Source organism: Schistocerca gregaria, chromosome 2 (assembly GCF_023897955.1).
Source record: "Schistocerca gregaria isolate iqSchGreg1 chromosome 2, iqSchGreg1.2, whole genome shotgun sequence".
In the NCBI taxonomy this organism is placed as follows: Eukaryota; Metazoa; Arthropoda; class Insecta; order Orthoptera; family Acrididae; genus Schistocerca; species Schistocerca gregaria.
Window position 1 is genome coordinate 760,946,170 of NC_064921.1, and position 22,888 is coordinate 760,969,057.

Below are 22,888 nucleotides of genomic sequence, written 5' to 3' on the forward strand. Positions count from 1 at the left end.
TTGTAATTTGCTGAAGATAAGGTACTAGACTACTAGATAATCACTTATTATACTATCAGGTCAATTGTAAATTTTTGAAGATAGTTTCTCACTATTACTGTAAATATTTTTGGCTGATAGTTTCTCAATGTTATTGGAAAAGGACTCTTACTTCCCCTGCTTAAGTACTCTGTGAAATATCTCCTGTGTAATAGTCATTATCACCAAAGAGGATGTAGATAGGAAAGTGCGGCTTTTCTGTAGAGTGTTGTAGTAAACCATTGGTTGAAAATGACATGTGGCACAGTATCAGAACTGTAGACTCTTTGTTTGTGAAAATCGCTTATCAATTTTCAAGTTCATTTTTTACATAAAACATTTTTACATGAACTAACTTAAAAACTAGTCTTTAGACTGAGATCATATTTTCACCCAATAAATTGTCTTATTTTTATATTCATAATCATGTTACTGGCTTCTCTGTAACTAGTCAGTCATAGTGATTCTCCTCTCAAAGTTTCTCACCAACAGCCTAGTACTTTGGTTTTTCCGACCACGTAGCCCGGAGCATGCTTTTACCTTACCGTCGTCCTATGGCCTAGGTAATTCTCATACACCAAGTGTCTGCCAATTACTGAAGCTGAAAGTATGCTGCCACCTATTGATGACACTTTGAGACTCTTGTTACTACTGAGCTGCGCCCGGCTTAGCCTCCAAGCCCCTTTAGCTGTCAAAACACACACAGGCCTTGCCGCACCTGCTCATGACAGCACAACAGTATGCACACACTTGGCTGCATCTGTTTTTAGTTTCTAGTCATGATTACAGGGATGTACCCTCTGAGGAGCTTTACAACATCTACAGTGTATTGTTAAAGTTGGTCTTACCATTTTAACAAAGCCGTTTGTAGACAAGTGTTTCATAACTTAGGCCAAGAATCATAATCAAGTCTGTAACATATCAGTGTAGAGACCCTGTACAACAACAACAACAACAAAAAACTAGATGAAATAAACTTACTCCAAAGAAAATAGAGGCAATGCTGGTGAAGAACATTGTCTAAGTGATATAATCAAGTTTTGTTCCCTTAACCTGCAGTTGTAATATAGCCTTTGTGGTCATCTTTTCTGTGGCCCACAGTTATTTGTAATTTCCTTCCATTAATATAATTGTCAATAGTGGCCATGGAAAATGTAATTATCCTTCAAGTATGATAAAAGTGCTTTTATTATTCTGTTCTGATCTGACCTTGTAGACTCAGTTCTTCTCTAGTTTCTATAGAGCTCTTCAGTTGCATACTGAGGTGGTTGCTTGTATACAATCAACTGAATTCTTCTCTATTCACTGGTTAGTTTCATGGAAATATTTCTGTTGTAGATGTGTGAATTATTTGGTTAATGAATATAAGCATTTGTTATTCTTTTCTGATTAGGGCATGTGCCAAGGAAACAATACTAGCTACACTCCTGGAAATGGAAAAAAGAACACATTGACACCGGTGTGTCAGACCCACCATACTTGCTCCGGACACTGCGAGAGGGCTGTACAAGCAATGATCACACGCACGGCACAGCGGACACACCAGGAACAGCGGTGTTGGCCGTCGAATGGTGCTAGCTGCGCAGCATTTGTGCACCGCCGCCGTCAGTGTCAGCCAGTTTGCCGTGGCATACGGAGCTCCATCGCAGTCTTTAACAATGGTAGCATGCCGCGACAGTGTGGACGTGAACTGTATGTGCAGTTGACGGACTTTGAGCGAGGGCGTACAGTGGGCATGCGGGAGGCCGGGTGGATGTACCGCCGAATTGCTCAACACGTGGGGCGTGAGGTCTCCACAGAACATCGATGTTGTCGCCAGTGGTCGGTGGAAGGTGCATGTGCCTGTCGACGTGGGACCGGACCGCAGCGACGCACGGATGCACGCCAAGACCGTAGGATTCTACGCAGTGCCGTAGGGGACCGCACCGCCACTTCCCAGCAAATTAGGGACACTGTTGCTCCTGGGGTATCAGCGAGGACCATTCGCAACTGTCTCCATGAAGCTGGGCTACGGTCCCACACACCGTTAGGCCGGCTTCCGCTCACGCCCCAACATCGTGCAGCCCGCCTCCAGTGGTGTCGCGACAGGCGTGAATGGAGGGACGAATGGAGACGTGTCGTCTTCAGCGATGAGAGTCGCTTCTGCCTTGGTGCCAATGATGGTCGTATGCATGTTTGGTGCCGTGCAGGTGAGCGCCACAATCAGGACTGCATACGACCGAGGCACACAGGGCCAACACCCGGCATTATGGTGAGGGGAGCGATCTCCTACACTGGCCGTACACCTCTGGTGATCGTCGAGGGGACACTGAATAGTGCACGGTACATCCAAACTGTCATCGAACCCATCGTTCTACCATTCCTAGACCGGCAAGGGAACTTGCTGTTCCAACAGGACAATACATGTCCGCATGTATCCCATGCCACTCAACATGCTCTAGAAGGTGTAAGTCAACTACCCTGGTCAGCAAGATCTCCGGATCTGTCCCCCATTGAGCATGTTTGGGACTGGATGAAGCGTCATCTCACGCAGTCTGCACATCCAGCACGAACGCTGGTCCAACTGAGGCGCCAGGTGGAAATGGCATGGCAAGTTGTTCCACAGGACTACATCCAGCATCTCTACGATCGTCTCCATGGGAGAATAGCAGCCTGCATTGCTGCGAAAGGTGGATATACACTGTACTAGTGCCGACATTGTGCATGCTCTGTTGCCTGTGTCTATGTGCCTGTGGTTCTGTCAGTGTGATCATGTGATGTGTCTGACCCCAGGAATGTGCCAATAAATTTTCCCCTTCCTGGGACAATGAATTCATGGTGTTCTTATTTCAATTTCCAGCAGTGTATTTGGAATGCCTTTTTTGAAGCCAGTGTTAAATGTCTTGTATGAAATTTTATTCATATTTTAAGGAAATTACAGCATTTTTACATGGTGAATGATAAGTCCAAAATCTAAGTATAGCTTCCCCCCTTTAACAGAATTTTTTACTCTTTTCATGTTTATGTCTACTGTAGATATGGGAAAGAAATTTGAAAATATGTAATTGTATTTTAATTATATTATATGTATTTTAATTACATTATATTTAATTACTTTGACTCACAATTGTCTTCTTCTCAGGTATCATGTGGTAAATGTGGAAACAGTCTGGGCCATGAATTTCAAAAAGACAGAGAGGATGGTGGATCACGTTTCTGAATATTCAGTCACTCCTTGAAGTTTATTCCACTTGAGAGTAAGTGAGATTGTGATTAATTAATGCTCCTTTTACAGTGTACTGGCAAACTATTGGTTACAAAATTGACTTTAGATTTATTGCAGTGATTGATAATAGCTGTGTGTGATGCAATCAAGTACTTTACTTATCTTTTATTAAAAAAAAAAGAAATACAGAGGTAAATACTCACAAATATTTTAAACAGTCTGAAAATTCATTGAAGCTGAGTGATGTAAATTTCATTGTGTTTTCGTCTCAGTTATATGTAACAAGAGTCTTGTATGTGTTGGGTTCAGTGATACTTTGTTTCACAAGGAATCTATATGAATGTAAGAATGAAAGTGTTGCATGTAACATTTTCTAGAGAGAAATTTAATAATTACATCCAAGAAAAATAGAAATGAAAATAAAAAATCCTCACATAACTCATGAGAATGGCTTACATTCTGTCAGAAGTTTAAGACATTTACAGAAAATGGACTCTGTTTGTTTGGTTTTATGGCCAGGATTTTGTACTACAAACAGAGAAAAATAGAACTGTTAGTGAGTGCTTGCATCTATTACCCACCTCATGGCTTCAGAATGATTTACGATTAATGGACTTTATAAGTTTGCATGTGTTTGTGTTGTTGTTTTGTTTTATGAGTGCTCAACGTTATAGTTATCATTGAATGAAAGGATGAGATAATACACAAAATCAGTACGCGGCCAGATACACATTTGAAGGCACTAAAGTAGCCTCACAATAGTATTTCCATTAGTGTGGTACAAGTTTTCAGTTTAGATATGTGGTACATTACTAGATCATATGAATTAGATGCAGTTATGTTTCACAAGGACTGTTATATCAGAATATAAGAACATCCATGTGATTTGCTCCATATATATTTTATTACTAGCTGATATTGCCCAGGTATTTATTTATTCAAATCTTCTACTAGTCCATCTCCTACTTCCTCCTTTCTTTGTCAACTTCCTCCTCCTCCCTTCTCTGTCCTCCTCCTCCTCCTCCTACCCCCTCTCTCTTCACCTCCTCCTCCTCCTCCTCCTCCTCCTCCTCCTCCTCCTCCTCCATTCTCTGTCCACCTCATCCTCCCACCTATCTCCTCCTCCTCCTCCTCCTCCTCCTCCTCCTCCTCCTCTCTACACATCCCCTTGTTTCTGTCCATCTGCTCTTCCCTCCCTCTCTCAGTAAACATCCTCCTCCTCTCCCTCTCTCTGCCCACCTCCTTCTTCCCCTCTCACTGTCCGTCTCCTTATCCCCTTTGTTCTGCTCATCTCTTCCTCACCCCTCTCTCATCCATGTCATCCTTTCTCCTCCCCCCCCCCTTCCAGTCCATCTTCTCCTCTGCCCTCTTCTCCTGTCATTTTCTCTGTCCATCTCCTCTTGTCTCCTCCCTCTGTCCAACACCTCCTATCTTTCTCGATCAATTTTCTTGTCCGTTCCTCCCCTCTTCCTACCCATCTCTTCCTGCCCCTGCTCTTTCTGTCCCTCTCTCTATGACACTCATGCTCCTCCCTCTCCTGGTCAATTTCCACTTACCCCTCTATCTGTCCATCTCTTCCTCCCTCCCCTTTCTGTGGTGCCCATCTCCTTCTCCAGCCTGTTTCTATCTACCCATATACTCTTCCCTCCTCTCTGTCTGTTCATCTCTTCCTCCCCTTCTGTATGTCCATCTCCTCACCCTACCCCCAATCTCTCTCTGCATCTCATACTCCACTTCTTTCTCTGTCTCCACTTTGTCCCTCCCTCCCTCTCACCATCTCCTCCTGCCTGTTCTCATGTCTGTCCACCTACTCATCCTCCTCTCTCTGTCCGTCTCCTGTGTCACCCCCAACCTCAATGGGAGCTAGCAGCTTTGCCTGTGTACACATTCAACATGTATATTGAACTCTTCCTCCTCTCATTCTCTCTGTCCACCTCTTCCTCCCTCTGTTTGTCCACCTCATCCTCTCACCTCTATCTGTCTATCTCCTCCTCCTCACTATCTCTGTATCTTCTCCTTCTCCACCTCTGTTTGCCAATTTCCTCCAGCTCCCTCTCTCTGACCATATCTTCCTCTCCCTCCCTCTGACCATATTCACCTCCCTCTCTCTCTTCCATCTCTGTCATCCCCTCTTCCTTTTGCACCAGCCAACTAGCCCTCTACATCCTCCACCTGCCTCATGCCTCTCCCCCTTCTCCCCTCTCTCTGCCCATTTCCTCCTCCTCCCTTTTCAGTCAGTCCCCTCCTCTGTCCGTCTCAACCTGTCCCCAGCCATTCTCATCACAACACATATATCATGCAGAGCTGGCTGTACATCAGGGGGTTGAAAAACATTTATTTGGCACTGACATACTGGCTGCTCTACAAAGCCGGTTGATGAGGAAGGCCGATACTACTCCAAGGCATCATGTCATGCAAAGCAGCCTACATGTCAGGGCTCGGAGAAAATAAATAAATAAATAAAATAAAATAAAATAAAACAAAATAAAATAAAACCCAATTCCTTGCCCCTGATTGTAGGCTGTCCTCCTAATTAGGTTGTTTTGACATGCTCATGTTCCCACACAATACGCCTTTGTGCAGGGCAGCCTATATACCAGAGGCTGAAAAAACACATTTTTGCCTGTATCTCTGCTCCTATTGGACTAGGAGGTTATAGGCCCCACATTGCTGATACATGTAATGCCTACAGTTTCTACCAAATTTGGTTGAAATTGATCCAGGGGTTTGCCAGGAGAGCCCGAACATGCACATACTCGTATACAGGCACACACTGCTATATATAGACAACAGATATGATAGATATCCTTTTTGTCAGAAAAGCTATTTTTCCTAAAGCATCATCTGCTATACAACATAAAAATATCACTGTAGTACTTATGCAACTGTTACCTTATTTGATTAGTTTTGTAAAAGGTGAATTACACACGAAACTAGTGGGGACTCTCAACAGTTAATGAACAACAAGATCCTCCATGGAGACAGTACAAGTTATTTTAAGTCTGTATACCAAAGCAAAAAAAAATCCAGTCCATGCCATATTGGAGTTCCACCTAAGACAAAATAGAGCCCCCAGTATAACTAATAAAAACACCTACTATGGTTGAACACACACTTTATTACACAGAAAATACTGATACACTGTAATTACTTGATAATTCACAATTCCAGTCCATGCTAGGTCATTGTAAATTATAGAACACACCAAGAAAATAATACAGGAAGCCAGGGTCAAGCAAATCCATCCACAATCTGTAGCACAGCAGTTCAAAATATAGCCCAGTTGAAATCCAGTAAAAAGCTAAGTCATGAAAGTATTACCTAAGCAAGGAAGAACAAAATGTTGCTACACACTAGTGAAGTCAAGCAATTGACACAGTAAAACTTCTGCTCACACACATTTATTTTCACAACGTCTGTTTACAGTTAAGAAGTTATATATCTGCTGCCGAGGGCAGTATAATCTATAGTCTTAACACAACTGCAACAGATGGTGTAAGAGTTTTTATTCCCTGACATCCTCCCCACCCTGGTCCATCTCAAGCGGGATGACCAGCTGGACTGGTTGACATATTTTCATACCATCTGGCTGGTGGAGGACAATGCACCATATTTTATTGTCTCTGCCATGCGGCACTTCTTCCACCACAGCCCTCTTCCACAAGTGCCATGGTTTGCTGTCTTCTTGGAGCAGAACAACCTCTCCAATTCTCGGTTTCCTTTGCAAAGGCTATCCCTTCACCTCTGGTATTGTCTTAGCAGCAGGAGGTATTTGGTCTTCCACCTATGCTAAATATCCTCATTGACCTTTCATCTAAGTCAGAACTCCTTGGCAGATTCCCCTCTAGGTGCTGGCTCTGGCCCACATGGAATTGTTACTAATTTCCCACAATTTAGTAAGTGGGCTGGTGTCAATGCAGTATTGCTCTCTCCTTGAGTGATGGGTTGTGAGTTTATTGCAGCTTCTATGCTGATCAAGGTGGTATTCAGGCTCTCTTCATCAACCTGGGAGTGACCAAGTCCTTTCCTCAAGCAGCACTTGACAGAGGCTATCATGTGTTCCCACCAGCCTCCCCACCAAGCTGCACATGGTGGTATGAATTTCCAAGTGATTCCATGTTGGGCACAGCATTGTGGTTACAACTGACACATATGAGCAGACTAAGCAAATTTTGTAACCCAAATATGGGGATAGTCACTTGGATTTCTTGGAGAATCTTAACACTTCAACCTCAGGCAGTCCAGATGATCTTAATTCCACCTACAGTGAGTGCCATAAGTGCATCAAGCACTATGAGCACTAGGAGAAAATGTGGACTCTTATGGGAAAGTGCTTGCACCCAAACTTCTTTGAGCCTTTCCTGAAGAAATTTGCAAAAATTGTCTTGTGGATGCCCAAAGGCAAAAGATTGAAGAAGGGAACCTCACATGCCTTATGGAGTTCTTAAATGAAGGGATGGAAGGAGCTATCAGCACGCACAAAATTAGTGGAGATACTGTTCAACATGAAAATTATGCACCAACAGCATCTACCTTCCATATAAAGGTTAAAACAAAGGGGGACAAGAAGAAGAAACAACAAAATTCAGAGCCCTTCTGTGTGTATTCCTACAAAAGAGGGCACTGGGGCCAAGACTGCCTAAAGAGTGCAAGCTTGCAGGCAAGAATAGATGACCCCAAGACAATGAACTGTTGCTTTCTATGCCTTAGATGTGGCCACAACAAAAACCAGTGTTTCAAATGGGGAATGGTTGTTGTTGTTGGTGTTGTTGTTGTTGTTGGGGAAAGGTGTCCTGTGAAAAATGTAAGGGTGAGCAATACATTTCCATCTGTAGTAGCCATACTGCAACAGTAAGTAAAATTGAAACTATGACTTGTAACTTCACATACCTGCAGACTGCTTGTGTGACTATCATAGGACCAACTGGTAAGAGCAGACAAACATGTGCTATCCTGGACACAGGGAGTCAATTGAGTTTCATTCACCATTCACTGACTGAATCTCTCCAACTAAGTGTTATTGGAAGCACTACTTTGGAGATAACAACTTTCGAATCCACTTACAGTTCATCTCTCTCAAGGAGGAAGGTGCAGTTTAATATATGGGATGCTCCACTAATTCCCACATATCAGTGACAACCTTTGAAAGCACAAATAATTGTTCACCGCAATCAAGAATGCCACAAGATGTAGGAGATGTGGCCTTAAGGGGTGGTACACTGCTGGCAGATCCTAGAGGAGACACTGAGAATCTACCTATTGAGATCCTGGTTGGAGCTGATTATTACTGGAGAATTGTGACTTTGGAACAACCAATCCAGGTATCACCATGATTGGTTCTTCTACCAACAATATTCGGATATGTTCTCAGCAGAAACAGATCTAGTACCACCATCAGCAGAGCAACCACCAACTTTATTCAGGGAAGCTTCAGTGATATGTTTGATGAGTCAGTGCACCGATTTTGGGACCTGGAGACAATCAGGATTACAGAATGTCAAGAACAGGCATTAACACTCATGGACCACCCTATTTATCAAGAATTCCAAGAGTCATACTGTGTGGAATATCAGCCCAAAAGAAGACAACTGCACAACTGCTGAAGTGCGCCTTCACTCCTTACAAAACAAGCTGCAAAGGAATGAGGAGCTGAAGGTAATTTACAATGAGACCATGTCAAAGTATATTAAGAATGATAAGGTAGAGTTAGCACCTGAGGACTGTACTGCTGGAAACACATTCTACCTGCCACAACAGATCGTGAAGAAACACAGCGGTGGAAGTGTGAATTACAGAACAGTCTTCAATGCATCCTCACATGAGCCAGAGTCTCTATCGTGGAATGATGCTCTTGAGAAGGGACCAAATTTACTCCTGGTTTTCAGCACCAAAAAGTTACTATACCCTAGTGAAATCAAGGAATCAACACAGTAAAACTTCTGCTCACACACATTTATTTTCACAACGTCCATTTACAGTGAAGAAGTTATATATCCACTAGAGAGGGCAGCACAATCTACAGTCTTAACACAACTCCAACAGATGCCATGAGTCTTTATTCCACGACACTCCAGCTTGATGTCAGCAGCCACGCCCATAGGATGCCCCACTGAGATCTCTTGCTGGCCACCAAAGGAGCCATTGAAAATAGACATCACTGGTTGTTGACCTCGTCAGATACAGGTTCCTCCTCCTCTCTTCCACCCACTGGCATATAGGGCTGGAAGTGTTCCTGTTGGTAATGTGATCGCTGACTGATAGGGGGGAGGTGTGAATGAGCAAGCCAGCTAGAAGTTCACTATCGATCCTCTGCTGTGGCAGTAGTGTGGTGCTGATGCTGGAGCTAATGTTCCAGACTCTGGATCCTTGCAGTAAGTCAGCAGGCATGGAAGGGGATAATGATATCATTACTTTGGGGACCAACTCCAGTGGCATTGAACTTGGGTATGTGAGTTTGCTAGGTGTCTGAAGTCATATTGAACGAGCTCTAGGGACAGGAATTATAGTCTCCAGGTGGAAACTTCTAAGTGTGGAGGCAGCTGGCTGACATATCATACCAACAAGGCAACATTGGTATCCACTGTGAATATTTGTTGTTCCCAATTGGTTCTGATGACACATGGTACTCATGTTGTGACCATCCTGTAGGATCAAACCTATGTGTCCAGCAGTAGAGAGGGTGAAAGTTGGGCTGGTGTAGGCATGTTGTATGCCTCAGGAGGCCCCAGAGGGTCTGCTGTCAGGGGCCATGCAGTACTGTGACCCTGTATTGGTGTGGTGCTGTAGGAGGAGAGGAGCTGGGTCAGAGCCTCGGCTCTGGGTGCAGTTAACAGCATCCTTTGCATGTACACCTTAGAGGTGAGGATGAACCATTTGGAATCACCACTGGGGCTGAATGAAAATGGAGGGCCACTGTCTGAAGTGATTGTTTCTGGTACCCTTCAATGGTGAATATATTCTGCAAGACACTTATTGTTTCCCTTGCTGTGGCCTTTGAGATTCAAACTACATTAAAACTGGAAAATGAGTTTATGACTTCCTCTCTGAGGAAGGGGCCAGCAAAGTACATTTGGACACACTCTCAAGGGCAATGTTACATTGCCTAGGCATGTAACCATTGCATGGGTGCAGTATGGATGGGCATGAGTTCTTGCATGAGTGGGCTCTTTTGATATCCTGTATGATACCGGGCCAGAAGGCATACCGCCATGTGGGTGCCTTTATAGGTGCCATCTTACAGTCGTCAGTATGTGGTAGGTTTATGGCACACTGATGCAGTGGCAGCAGGATGACCAGCCAGCAATCATCATCATCCTGTGTACTCTCTGTACTAATTGGATCCTGTTTTGTTGGGGAATATATGTGCAGAGAGTTGAAAGAGAGAGTGGGGTGGGAGGAATTCCGGCCAACCTTGGTCAGTGTATTTCATAACTTGGTTTAGGATAAGGTCCTCAGCTGTAGCCTTTGCAATTATGGATGCAGTGACTGCAAACCCTTGTAGATGGTATTGTAAGGGGTAATCCATTTGAAAGCATAATGTTTCTTGAGAAACAAAAGTGGCATCTGGTCCTACAGCTAATCCGGACAGGGTAGTGGCATTGGTATGTTATGCTGTGAGTTAATAATAAATTAAGTAACTGTAATTGCTGAGAAAGAGGTCCCAGCATTGTAGACTTTGTGCAGTTTTTCTGGAAGGGGACTCTTAGAACTGAACGAGGCAATTAATGGTTTATGGTTTGTTGTGTGGTGAAATTATGTGCCATAAAGAAATGTATAGAATTTTTGGATGGTGCTCTTGAAAGAAGTCACACTTTTGTAGCTTGCAATTTAGTTCATTTTGCTTTAGTGTCTGGAACAGTAGACATAAGTTCATAAGATGTTGTTCTTTTGTAAAGCCACTTACTAATATATTGTTCAGATAACTGACTGTGTTCAGAATAATTAGAGTAAGGTGCTCCAAAAAATAGTTAAAATTCATTGTGAACCTTCAGCTGTCCTTTATTTTCCAAAATTAAATTTGCTACTAGTTTGAGTCAAATGACCATTATCAAGCACAAGCTGGCATAAATGGCTGGGAAGTTAAACCATAATAACAAAAAAGATTGGAAAATTGCTGGTACTTTAGCAGTTCTGAAAGGCAACCTGTTGTACCTGTGCAGTCCAAATGGAGTGTTGATGACAATGAACTGATGGGATTGTTTGTCTACCGGCACTTGTAAATAAGCTTCAGATAGATCCATTGTACATAAGAGCTGTCTACCTGAAAGTCTCAGCATGAGATCTTCTGCCCTAGGAACAGAATAGATGTCAATCTGTGACTGTGCATTTATAGTTGATGTAAAGCCATCACTTACACATAGAGTGCCATTTCCATTTCATAATACCATCGGTGGTGATCCCATCAACTGTACATGATGGGTGTGCACCAAACAATCTATTTTGGACATGAGGTCATTTTTCAGTGCTACTGGCACTGGTCTAGCTCTAAAGTTGCAAGTTGCTGCAGGAGACTTTAACTGAATTTGAACTACATAATTATTTGTATGCCCTAAGCCTGTTGAAAATAGATCTGAAAATTCTTTGCACATTGAATCAATATCATCAAATGGGACAACTGCTATGTAGGTGGTGGTGTCATCTACTATTTCAAACCTAAAAGTTGATAAAGCATCCATCCAAAAAATGTGTAGTGACTGATGTGGTGGCACAACTGAGAAAGGACCCTGACAGCTGATTATCCTTTTCTTTTTTTGTGCAATGCAATTACAATGCATTTACTGCACAAAAGTATGTGGTGCTTGCTATAGAATAGTAACCTTTATGATTATTGATCATTAGTATGAGAGAAAACTTTTGAAGTTATCTTGTGGAAGTGTTCAACTATGACTATAAAATGTTTACGCTGGTTGGGCACAGTCAGTGCAACAAGGTACCACTTTTGCAGACATCCTTTATTCAGCATTGAATGCACATATGTTTGGTAAAACAATCTGGACACCATGGATACCACTTCCTGCTGTTGGAGTGGTGAGGTTTTGTTGGAGAGTGGCTGCATGAAGCTTGTGATTCAAATGTGTGCTGCTACTGATCTGTTGTTTGGGCTTTGTCACTAAAAGGATGTTTGGGTTTCAATTCTGAGTTGGATGACAAAGATGAATTTAGTATCTGACGGTGATTCAGATTCCCTGCCCAGCCCAGTTATTGGCATGGAGAACAAGTCAGAGGTACTCGGGCTACATACTCCAGCTGTGGCTTGCTACAACATGAGGCACCATTGTGGCAAGTGTGTCACATAGAGCCAACCCTTGATGTGAGGCTAACTGTAAATACTGTGGCCAGCACTAGCCAGTCAGACTCTCACTAGTCTTTGAGGCCTTTAGATATGTGCCATTGAACAGTAGAGTTTTGACCTTATTTGTGCTACGTTTGTGATTTGAATTGCTCTCTGGTCTGTTCTGTATGGTTAATATGACTTTGCTACCCTTAGGACCTGTTTTTAGTTAGCTGTTCACATCATGAACTCTGTCATCACTGACCTCTGAAACTGCATGTTGTGTGTGTTGTTCTACCACTCTCTGCATTACCACCAGTGCGAGTGATCAGGAACTGTGTTCTGTTTATGCAGAGTAGGACAGAAAAGTGGTGACATATACTTTCTCACCACGTGCAACTACTCCTGTAAGGCGTGGATCCTGAGTTTGTAAAGTTCTTACAACATCAGTTACAGCTGCAACAGCAGCAAAAACAACAACAGCTCAAAAACAGTGGGAACATTAGTAATAAGAACAGCAGTGAGACTTCCATGGGAAGCAGCAGAAATTGCTGTTATAACTGCCAAGGTTACTCATGTGATTGTTTGTAGCTGGGGTGGAGGAATGGGTCTACAGACAGATGACAGTTGGGAGGGCAATTTACATCATTTTGTTCTTCACTTCAAGTCAAATCAAGTAACTGTTCCAAAACATCAGTGTGCACTCTTACTGACTTTAGCAATAAACTATATGTGCAAAAACTATGTCCACTCTTGGACTCCAGCAGTTTGAGCTTTCCTTATGCTTATGATTTGCTGAATGATTATTACAGTCACCAAACCTTCGTAGTTGCAAGTTGCCTCAAAACAATGCAACAGACGTATCACAATATGGGCTGCTGACATGCAAGGCTTAGCACACAAATGTGATCTTTTTACTGCGAGCAGTGTGGTACATTGTATGCCACCTCATTAGTCTGTGGTGTTATCACATGTCTTTCTCCTGATAGAGAAGTTAGTGGGAAGACTTGAGCGTCATTTGATCCAACCCAGAGTGATGTGTTAAAACATGTCAAAGCTCACAAAGTAACTGTGTCAGCACAAGCAGTGTTTCACAGTTCTTTTTCACAATTCTTCTGGTGCTGTTGTTGTGCCCTATGATCAGCTCATGACTTATAATCAATTTACCAAGCACCCATTCATCTGCCAGTCCAGTGACATGGGATTTAGTGCAGTAGTTAAAAATCCACCACCTCATCATTGGTAGGTGTGCAAAAAACAGAATTGCTTTGTTTGCCATTGGCATGTTGTAAAGCAAGCAGAGGCTCAGACAATGGTTTCCTCACCGTCAGTGCCAAAGGTTTGCCAAACAGTTTGTGCTGTCAAACCATATCTAGGTAGTGGCCCACAGCATCACTGCCCTTTCTGTGACACCACCTGTTTTGCACACTACAGACTGGGGCTTCTACTGAGTGTCAGTGCCAGCTGGCTGGTAACAGAAATGTAGCCTGTCAGTGCACTGCATGCTATCCTGCCACTGCCCACAGCAGCAGCAGATGGAATGGATAGGCTCATGTTGCAAGTTGATATTAATGGAGAAGCAGTGGATTTCCAGCTGGAGACAGGTGCACCAGTATCTCTGATTAATGAGGACACACACTGGCACATTGGTTCCCCACTGCTGAGGTCCCCTCAGTGTAGAGTGGTGATGTGCAATGTCCTGTTGAACCCATTGTTGTGTGAGATCGTAGTCAAGTGAAGTATAAAAATGTAGCTCAGCAACTAATCCTGCTAATAGTCTGTTCTTTGACAACAACTAACATTTTTGGCTTAGACCTTTTACACTTTTTGGTTTTCAGATTCAGGACTAAGTGAAACTATTTTCAGCTGTTGTAACTGACACACAACTGGACATTTTATGTGTGCAGTATAAACAGCTGTTTGCACCTGCAGCAGGTCACACAACAAGGTTCCAGGACCACCTACCCTTAAAGGTATTGGCAATTGTTGGATGTGCGAACACGGCTAATACAGGGAGCTGCAAATCAAATTGGCAATGCCTGTTTTGTAGAGCTCATTTAGTGCCTTTTGCCATGTGCGGGCAAGTTAAAGCTGAACTCAATAGATTACAGAGTATGATACCTATATTCCCAGCATTATCTACCCAACAGGCTATCCTCATGGTCAGTAGTTAAGAGACCAAATGTGCCACTTTGAATTTGTGGTGATTTTAAGTCTGCCATTAATGCTAATTTCTTAGGCTGGAGGAATTGTTGGCACAATTAGCAGGGGATCATTATTTTTCAAAGATAGATATTGATGCCTACTTTCAGTTACCTGTAGATGATCAGAAGAAACAGTTTTTAGTTATTATTATGACATCCAGCATGAATCATTATAACATGTTGCCTTTTAGGGTCACAAGTGCTCATGCAATAGTTCAGAGATATCTTGATCAACTCGTCCAAGGTATCTCCAGTTGTGTTAATTATTTAAATGACTTTCTCATTACCAGAGCCACACAGCAGCTCATTCTACAGATGTTGCTTGAGCATCACCAAGACCATGGTCTTCATTATCACATTGACAAATGCAATTTCTCTGAGCCAAGTGTCAAATGCTTGGGAAATGTCTTGTGCAAAGAAGGGCTTATGCCCACACAAGATTATGTGGATGCAATGACTAATTTACAGGCTCCTTAAAAACTTCGAATAACTCCAATTATTATGTGAAATTTATTCCCAATGTGGTCCAGATTTCCCACCTGCTTAATAATTTGCAGAAAAAGGTGTTAAATTATAAAAAAAATGTGTTAATTCAGAGATGTGACAGGAAGCTTCTGTGTAATTTATAAAGTGCTTTAGGGTGGCACCTTGTTTTGCAACATACCACGCTGGCACATGTTTAGCATTTGCCAGTGGTACATGAGTTTGTGGTGTTGGTGCCATGCTATCCTTCAGATAAGCTGATGACATTTGCATCTAAAGTGTTAAATGTAACACAGAGAAATTATTTGAAAATTTAGATGGAAGGGTTGGCTGTTGGGTATTGTACAGTGTTGGGAAGTTTTGTGTGTATCTCTATGGTACTAAGTTTCACCTGATTGCCAATCAGAAGGCTCTTATTTTGATTTTTGGACTCCGTTCAAAACTTTCTGATATGATGACATGGTGATTGTAGTGGTGGCCATTGTTCAGAGCAATAATACCTGAAAGGCCAATTATCAGCTCACTACAAAGCTTTGAAATGCAGACACACTTTCCTGCTTGTTGTGTGGCCCATATGTGGAGCTTGACAGGCACATAGTGTTTTGTCTTGGAAGCCAGTCAACAATATACGGTACCCTCAATCAATTCCCAATTATGACATGTTAGGAGAAATAGGCCATGATCCACTACTCCACATGGTACTGTCTGCTGTATAGTGGAGCTGTCCACAACATCTGCCTGGCACACACAATTTTCATTATGGTACAGGCTTAACATCACTGATTGTGTCATATTGTTGGCTACAGATGATCCTGAATGCCAGATGGTAGTTCCTCCACATACTGAAACTCCTCCACAATGTTCATTCAGGAATGTGCATAATGAAGACAATAATGTGGAGTCATGTATACTGACTTGGTGTTTACGTCACAACATACCATCCAGACTTGCTGGGCATGTGTTCATGCTCAATCAATCCCACTACAGTGTTTAAACTATGGCTGTGCCATGACTGCACCTGTCAAAGAGTGCATGTTGATATCACTGGACTGTTCTGAGGAGTTGCTAGTTATCAGTGCCCTCTCTAACTTTCCCTGTGTGACACAGATGGCTGTCACCCTATTCATAATATTTTCAATAGATGGGGCAGTGGCATCTTCTTTCCCTGTTTTCAGCAATGGCCCTCAGTTCAAGGCATCTGTGTTTCAGAATTTCTATCAACACAATCACATGAAGCACCCAACCACTGCCCCTTTCCATCCTGCAACCAATTTGGAAGCTGAGCAAATGGTCAGGACCTTCAAAATGTAGATGCACAAAGTAATGGCAAGAGCCAACTCTGTTCTCACCAGGTATCAGTTCATCCCTGTATATGGATGTAGGTTGGCTGAAATTTTACACCTGGCTTAGTGGGCCCACCACCCATGCACACAGCCTTATTAATGTGTGGTCTCCCACATCTGCACGTGACCAAAACTGTATTCTACCTATGCAGAGTAGGATATAAAAGTGAACCTGATGAGTTAGATCACACTTGCTGTGGTGTGAATGGGAACGCTGTTATACAGACTCCACCTTGCTTTTGTGAAAATTTTGCTTTGCTGCTTTCAACATTTTAAGTAGTTTTACAAAAGATTCACTGGTTTCCTCAAAATTGTGGTGTGCTGCATCTCACATTTCAAAGGTTTTGCTCCTGTTAATGCTTCTTCTAGAGCAGAATTTCATTGCCTGTGCATCAAACACCTTTATTGGGTGTGTGTTTAATTATTACATGATGCACTAATAAGTCAACATAGGTTCGTTCACAATTTTTTTTCCCATACAAAAATTTGGGAAATACTGAAGAATGGGATACAACCCGTCAACTCTGGAAAATGATGTCACAAGTTACCACATATCATGGATTACAAAGACAGATGAGTGTTGAGAAACAAAGGAATGTAGTACAGAGAAAACGGATCATAGACGTATTTATTTATTTATTTTATTTATTTATTTCGTGTTCTGGTGATCCATGTTGTGAATACATCACAGGATAAGGAACGTGTCAGTTTTACAAACTTTTTATGGTATTTTGTAAGTATTGCTATTATTCATATTAAAATTATATGGCTTAGATTAACATTACAAATTAAAATCACAAAAAAATAAATGATACAAAGTTAAGTATTACAGACTCTATACGCGTACATACAGAAAATATACTACTGAAAACTTAAGATGTTTATAAGTAATAGATATACAGGATCACAAATGAAGAGTGGGAAATGTATCTGAGACTTATCCGTATAGGTACTAGGGTACTATTCATATATCCATAATTCGAACATAATTTTACACATATCACTTTTTTTCACAGTAGAATGTACTAGTATCCTGTTCCTCAGTTGATCTACATAGGTCAACTGAAGGACAGGATACTAGTGCTAGCAAAAATGAAGTACAGGATACAAATTTTATGTATGTCAGTTTTTTTTTTTTTACCTTATCTAGTACTAGTATCAAGTATCAACAGAAGACTAGGATGCTAGTACTGCTAAAAGTAAGAAAAAGTAATACACATAAAATTTGTATCTTGTACTTCAGTTGACATATATACATCAACTGAAAGGTGGGATACTAATGCCCGTGAAAGCAAATAAAAAGAAGAATAGGATAGTAGTACTTGTGAATGTCAGAAAAGGCAACATAAAACTTGTATCCTGTACTTCAGTTGACCTATATAGGTCATCTGAAGAATAGAATACTTGTACTAGTGAAGGCAAAAAATGTAAAATCTATATCCTGTACTTCAGTTGATCTATATGAACTGAACAGCCGAAAAATTATGACCACTGTTCACTACGATGTTGGATGCCATCTGGTGGCACTATGGGCACGTGATGCAGTACGGAAAGTATGTAAGCAGAGCTGACAGATGGGGGATCACTTTGGCAGAGATAAGGGCTGTAAATGCAGAAATTGATTGAGACATGTGACTCTGACAAAGGACAGATTATTATTATGCAGAGCCTGTTAACAATTATCTCGAAAATGGTGAAACTGGGCGAATGTCATGAACATTTATGGAAAGAGGCAGAAGGACAGTGAAACTGCCACTAGGCTGTAAATGACTGGAGGTCCATGATTATCCACAGAATGTGGAGTTTGAAGGCTTGTCTGCTCTGTAAAGTGGGATAGGTGGTGATCTGTGGTCTATCTGCTGAAAGACCACAATGCTGTGGCACGCACAAGTGTTCTGGAGCACACTGTTCATGGTACATTGTTGAACATGAAACTCCACAGCAGATGACCTCTGAATGTTCACATGCTGACCCAATGACTTTGACAATTAAGATTGCAGTGGGCACGGGAACATCAAGATTTGACTGTGGATCTTTAGAAACATATCAGCTCTTCAGATGAATCATGTTTATTGCTACAGCAGGTTGATGGTTATCTCCACAAACGCCATCATCAAGGTGAATGGTGGCTCAAACATGCACTGTGCCATGGTCACAGGCTGGTGGGAACAGTATTGTACTATGGAAAACATTCTCCTGCACTTGTGGTGGTAATTGAAGACATTTCATCTGTGGACCTCCTGCATCCCTTCATGCTTGATGTCTTCCCAGATGGTCATATCATTTTTCAGCAGTATAATTGTCCATATCTTGGAGCCAGAATCATGCGACAGTGGTTTGAAGACCATGGTAGTGAAGTCATGCTGATGTCTTGACCACCAAATTTGCCTGATGTGAATTCAATGGAACCGTTCTGGATCTCACTATTTGGTGCTATCACTTTGTACACAAATCAGCAGCCCATTATTATGGGAATTACATGACTTTTGTGCAGACATCTGATGCCACATACCTCCACAAACCAACCAAAAAATTGTAGAATTGATGGTAAGCGGAATCAGAGTTTTTAACTCCTTACATCTTGTTCCTCTTTGTCCTTTTTCCTATTTTATTTTTTCTTGTTCTTTTGAACTTTTTGATTTTTTGCATAATTGTTTTATAAATAAAATAAATGTTATAATAAAAATGGTTTGTATAAATCCAGACATTGTTTTAGTCAGGTACAAATATGTGTATCTGCACTGCTAACTCTAAGGTTTCTGGTTGATGCAAGATAGGGAAAACAAGTGGATAATGGAATAATGTATTCTCTGAATCCAATTTAGTTTTCTTATTTTGTAGGGTAGCTCATTGTGAGTGCATTTGAGATTGTTTCTTGTTTTCCATTGTTCAACTTATTACCTCTTATTTACTTGTTTTGTGTTTATGATGGCTAGGTTGTACGTTAAAATCTTAGGTGAGCACAGGTACTTAGCAACTTTAGCCTTAGTTAGACTGTTTTTGTGCTCACTGGTAAATCACCTGTCAGTTTCTTATTTCATATGAGACTGATGTAGAGCTTTCAAATTCCCTTGCTGCATTAGTTGTATCTGATAGTGACAGATGCTTAGTGATGGTGATTGATGTGTGTGTATGTAGTGGACACTCACCATTGTATGTGAGCAGCTGGAAGCAGCATTGACCATGACCAGCTAACTGGTGGAATATGGCAGCAGTCTAGTTTTTGAGAGGATGGCTGCTGATATCACCATTGATGCTTCTACATTGTCCATTGTTTCTGATCTCACTGGATTTGTCATGACATAGGGGTGAATGGCAAACTTTTCATGGATTAAGTATCTCTGAGGTGAAGGTAAACATCAGTCAGAGAGTATAGGATGCAGCATGTTTCATCTGAGATGTAGGGCTCTTCTGGCTGCTGCTTTTCATCTGCATTTAGAGATCTTGCTTGGCTCGTTTTCCTCAGTGGCTTTAAAAGAAAAAAGAGTTACATTTAACATCCCATTTATGGCGAGCACTAGCTCAGACTGGGGAGGGTAGGGAATGAAATTTGCTGTGTCCGTTTGAAAGGACTCATCATGGCGTTCTCCTTAACACTGTTACACCTCACTTGGTGAGAAATAGTGAAGGCAACTACAGTTTCTCAGCTTATGGTACTATCCCCAGGACTGACTGGAGTCTAATGGTGGGCAGCCAGGTGGAAGGTATAACTAAAGGCTCTGTCAATTCTGGAATGACTCTGGATACAATTTTTTTTGACCTGCTGTATTAGGGTTCTCCTGAATAATTCTTGAAGTTATTAGTCACAGGATGCATCTACTCAGGCAACAGAGTACGTGGGATGTGCACGTAAGTGATTTTTATGTTATAGAATATTTCTCTGGATTCTATACAAAATTTAGTTTCATACAACAAAGAATTGTGAGTCATTAACCTATATTTAGAGCAGAAAATCCTTTCTCACAGGTCAGAAAAAGAAAATGTGGAAGCATACGACCTAAGTATTGTGATTACTCTCCCTTACATGTGATCTTAATGTACACACTACACTTGAAGCAAAAATCTGACAACCCTCCTCCCCCCACCTCCCACCCCCCTCATCCATCCACTTTCCCATCCAAACACGAGCCTCTGAATCTCCTTATCTCATCCAGTCCTTTCCCTGACTCCATACCCCTACTCCCTCCATATCACCACCGCCCATCCAGTCTACAATCAGTAATTACCCTAGTCAGCAATTTTTTGCTAGCTCTGCCAAAGAATTTTGTTGTAAGACTTCAAATTTTTTTTTACATGCGTGCTTGCAGCTTACTGCCTCCCCTAGTTGGTGAGTATGGTGAGTAGCGATCCATTGTCTTCTGCATGTTTGGTTGTATGACAAAGGCATTTGGAGGGAAATGTATACTGTTCCTTTTCTTTAGTGGTGTGATATGAATTGTTTATCTAAAATATAGACTTCAAGATTTTTATTTCGAAGATAGATACTAATACAGGAATTCCACAGTATTACTGTAAAAATAACAGATTTTTTAAATGGTACTGATCATACTGATAATTTTCATAAGCTTTTCTTGGACTGCCATAGTGATAAGTGAGACCAGGCTTTAGTGAAATAATGATTTAGGCTTCCTCCTCCTGCTGTGTGCTTCTTGTCTGTGCCATTCTTGTTAATAATTCATTAAAAAGATTTAGGGGATTTAAAAGGTAATTGATCTGTACTGACTGCAACCCTGGTGTTTGGTGTTTATAAGTACAGTTTTTCTTGTCAATACTGCACTCATAAGTATCATACTAATTGTTCTGTACTTAAAACATTTTCCTTGATGATTTTTCATTAGATGAATATTACTCAAATTTACTCTTTTTTTTTTTTTTAAGAAAAATAATACAGGCGAATGATGGAAAAACTTTTTTGCTGAAAATAGTTTATTCTTATGTTTCTTAGGGTGGGGAATCTAAATATGATACTTAAAAACTGTATCACCCACCATTTCTTCACATTTTACAGTTAAATTTATTAAATTAAGCGGTTTTTAAAGAATTTAACAGCTTTCATATAGTTAAAATAATTTAAAAAGGAGGTGTAATGAATGTGGTTGACATTAGTAGCACTGATGGTGCTTTGTTTACAGTTAACCTAGCCTCACTTTCCCATTTCCTTTACATGTGCTGAGTACAATGTCTAATCATGATTGTAAATACTCTGCTGTCAGTTTTTGTTATATTTGTGGTGAATTTGTGATTAAAAAGCACCAAAGAAACATTACAGACTTTGTGAAAAAGGTTTATCTGTCATACTTTGGACCTAAATTTGGTGATCAAGATAAATCTCGGGCACCACATAAGGTATGTTATGTGTGTGTTGAAGATTTGAGAAAATGGTCCAAAAAGGAGGAAAAAGCCTTTAGATTTTCTGTTCCTATGATATGGAGGGAGCCAAGAAATTATTCCAATGATTGCTATTGTTGTGGTGTTGATATTGCTGGTCATAATTCGAAAAAAACGAAGGTAATAAGTTACCCTAACCTTCCGATCACCATCCGACCAGTAGGGCATGATGTAGATTTGCCGGTTCCTGAACCACCACATGATTTAATTTCTGTTCCAACAGAAGTATTTTCTGATGTACAATCTGATTTATATGAACCAGATGATGATGAATTCCATTGTAATACAGAAAGTCTAGAGCCCAAATTGTTTACTCAGGCTGAGCTTAACAATTTTGTTAGGGATCTGGGCTTAATGAAAGAAAAAGCCGAATTGCTTGGCTCTAGATTAAAAGAAAAGAACTTATTGGCAGTGGAACCAGCATATACATGTATAGAAAGAGAGAGCAGCAATTTTCCAAGTTTTTTCAAGGTGATTTAGTGTACTGCTCAGACATTCCTGGTCTGATGAATGAGTTTGTTATTGAATACAAAAAGGAAGACTGGAGGCTGTTTATTGATTCATCCAAAACTAGTTTAAATGCTGTTTTATTATACAATGATAACATGTATGCTTCTATACCTGTTGGACATTCTGTACATATGAATGAAAGAAAGGCAAACCTACATTTCTAGTGTTTGTAGACTTAGAGAAAGCTTTTGACAATGTTGACTGGAATACTCTCTTTCAAATTCTAAAGGTGGCAGGGGTAAAATACAGGGAGCGAAAGTCTATTTACAATTTGTACAGAAACCAGATGGCAGTTATAAGAATCAAGGGGCATGTAAGGGAAACAGCGGTTGGGAAGGGAGTGAGACAGGGTTGTAGCCAATCCCCAATGTTATTCAATCTGTATATTGAGCAAGCAGTAAAGGAAACAAAAGAAAAATTCGGAGTAGGTATTAAAATCCATAGAGCAGAAATAAAAACTTTGAGA

The 22,888-nt window shown here is 41.1% G+C and overlaps 1 long non-coding RNA gene across 1 annotated transcript in view; it reads left to right on the plus strand.

The window, feature by feature from the left end:
* The window catches only part of LOC126334971 (uncharacterized), a 109,911-nt gene that overhangs the window by 80,849 nt on the left and 6,174 nt on the right, over positions 1-22,888 (plus strand). Inside the window, exon 4 of the long non-coding RNA XR_007564793.1 lies at positions 3,140-3,254. This is a non-coding gene — a long non-coding RNA (uncharacterized LOC126334971). The remainder of the gene's footprint in view (positions 1-3,139; positions 3,255-22,888) is intronic.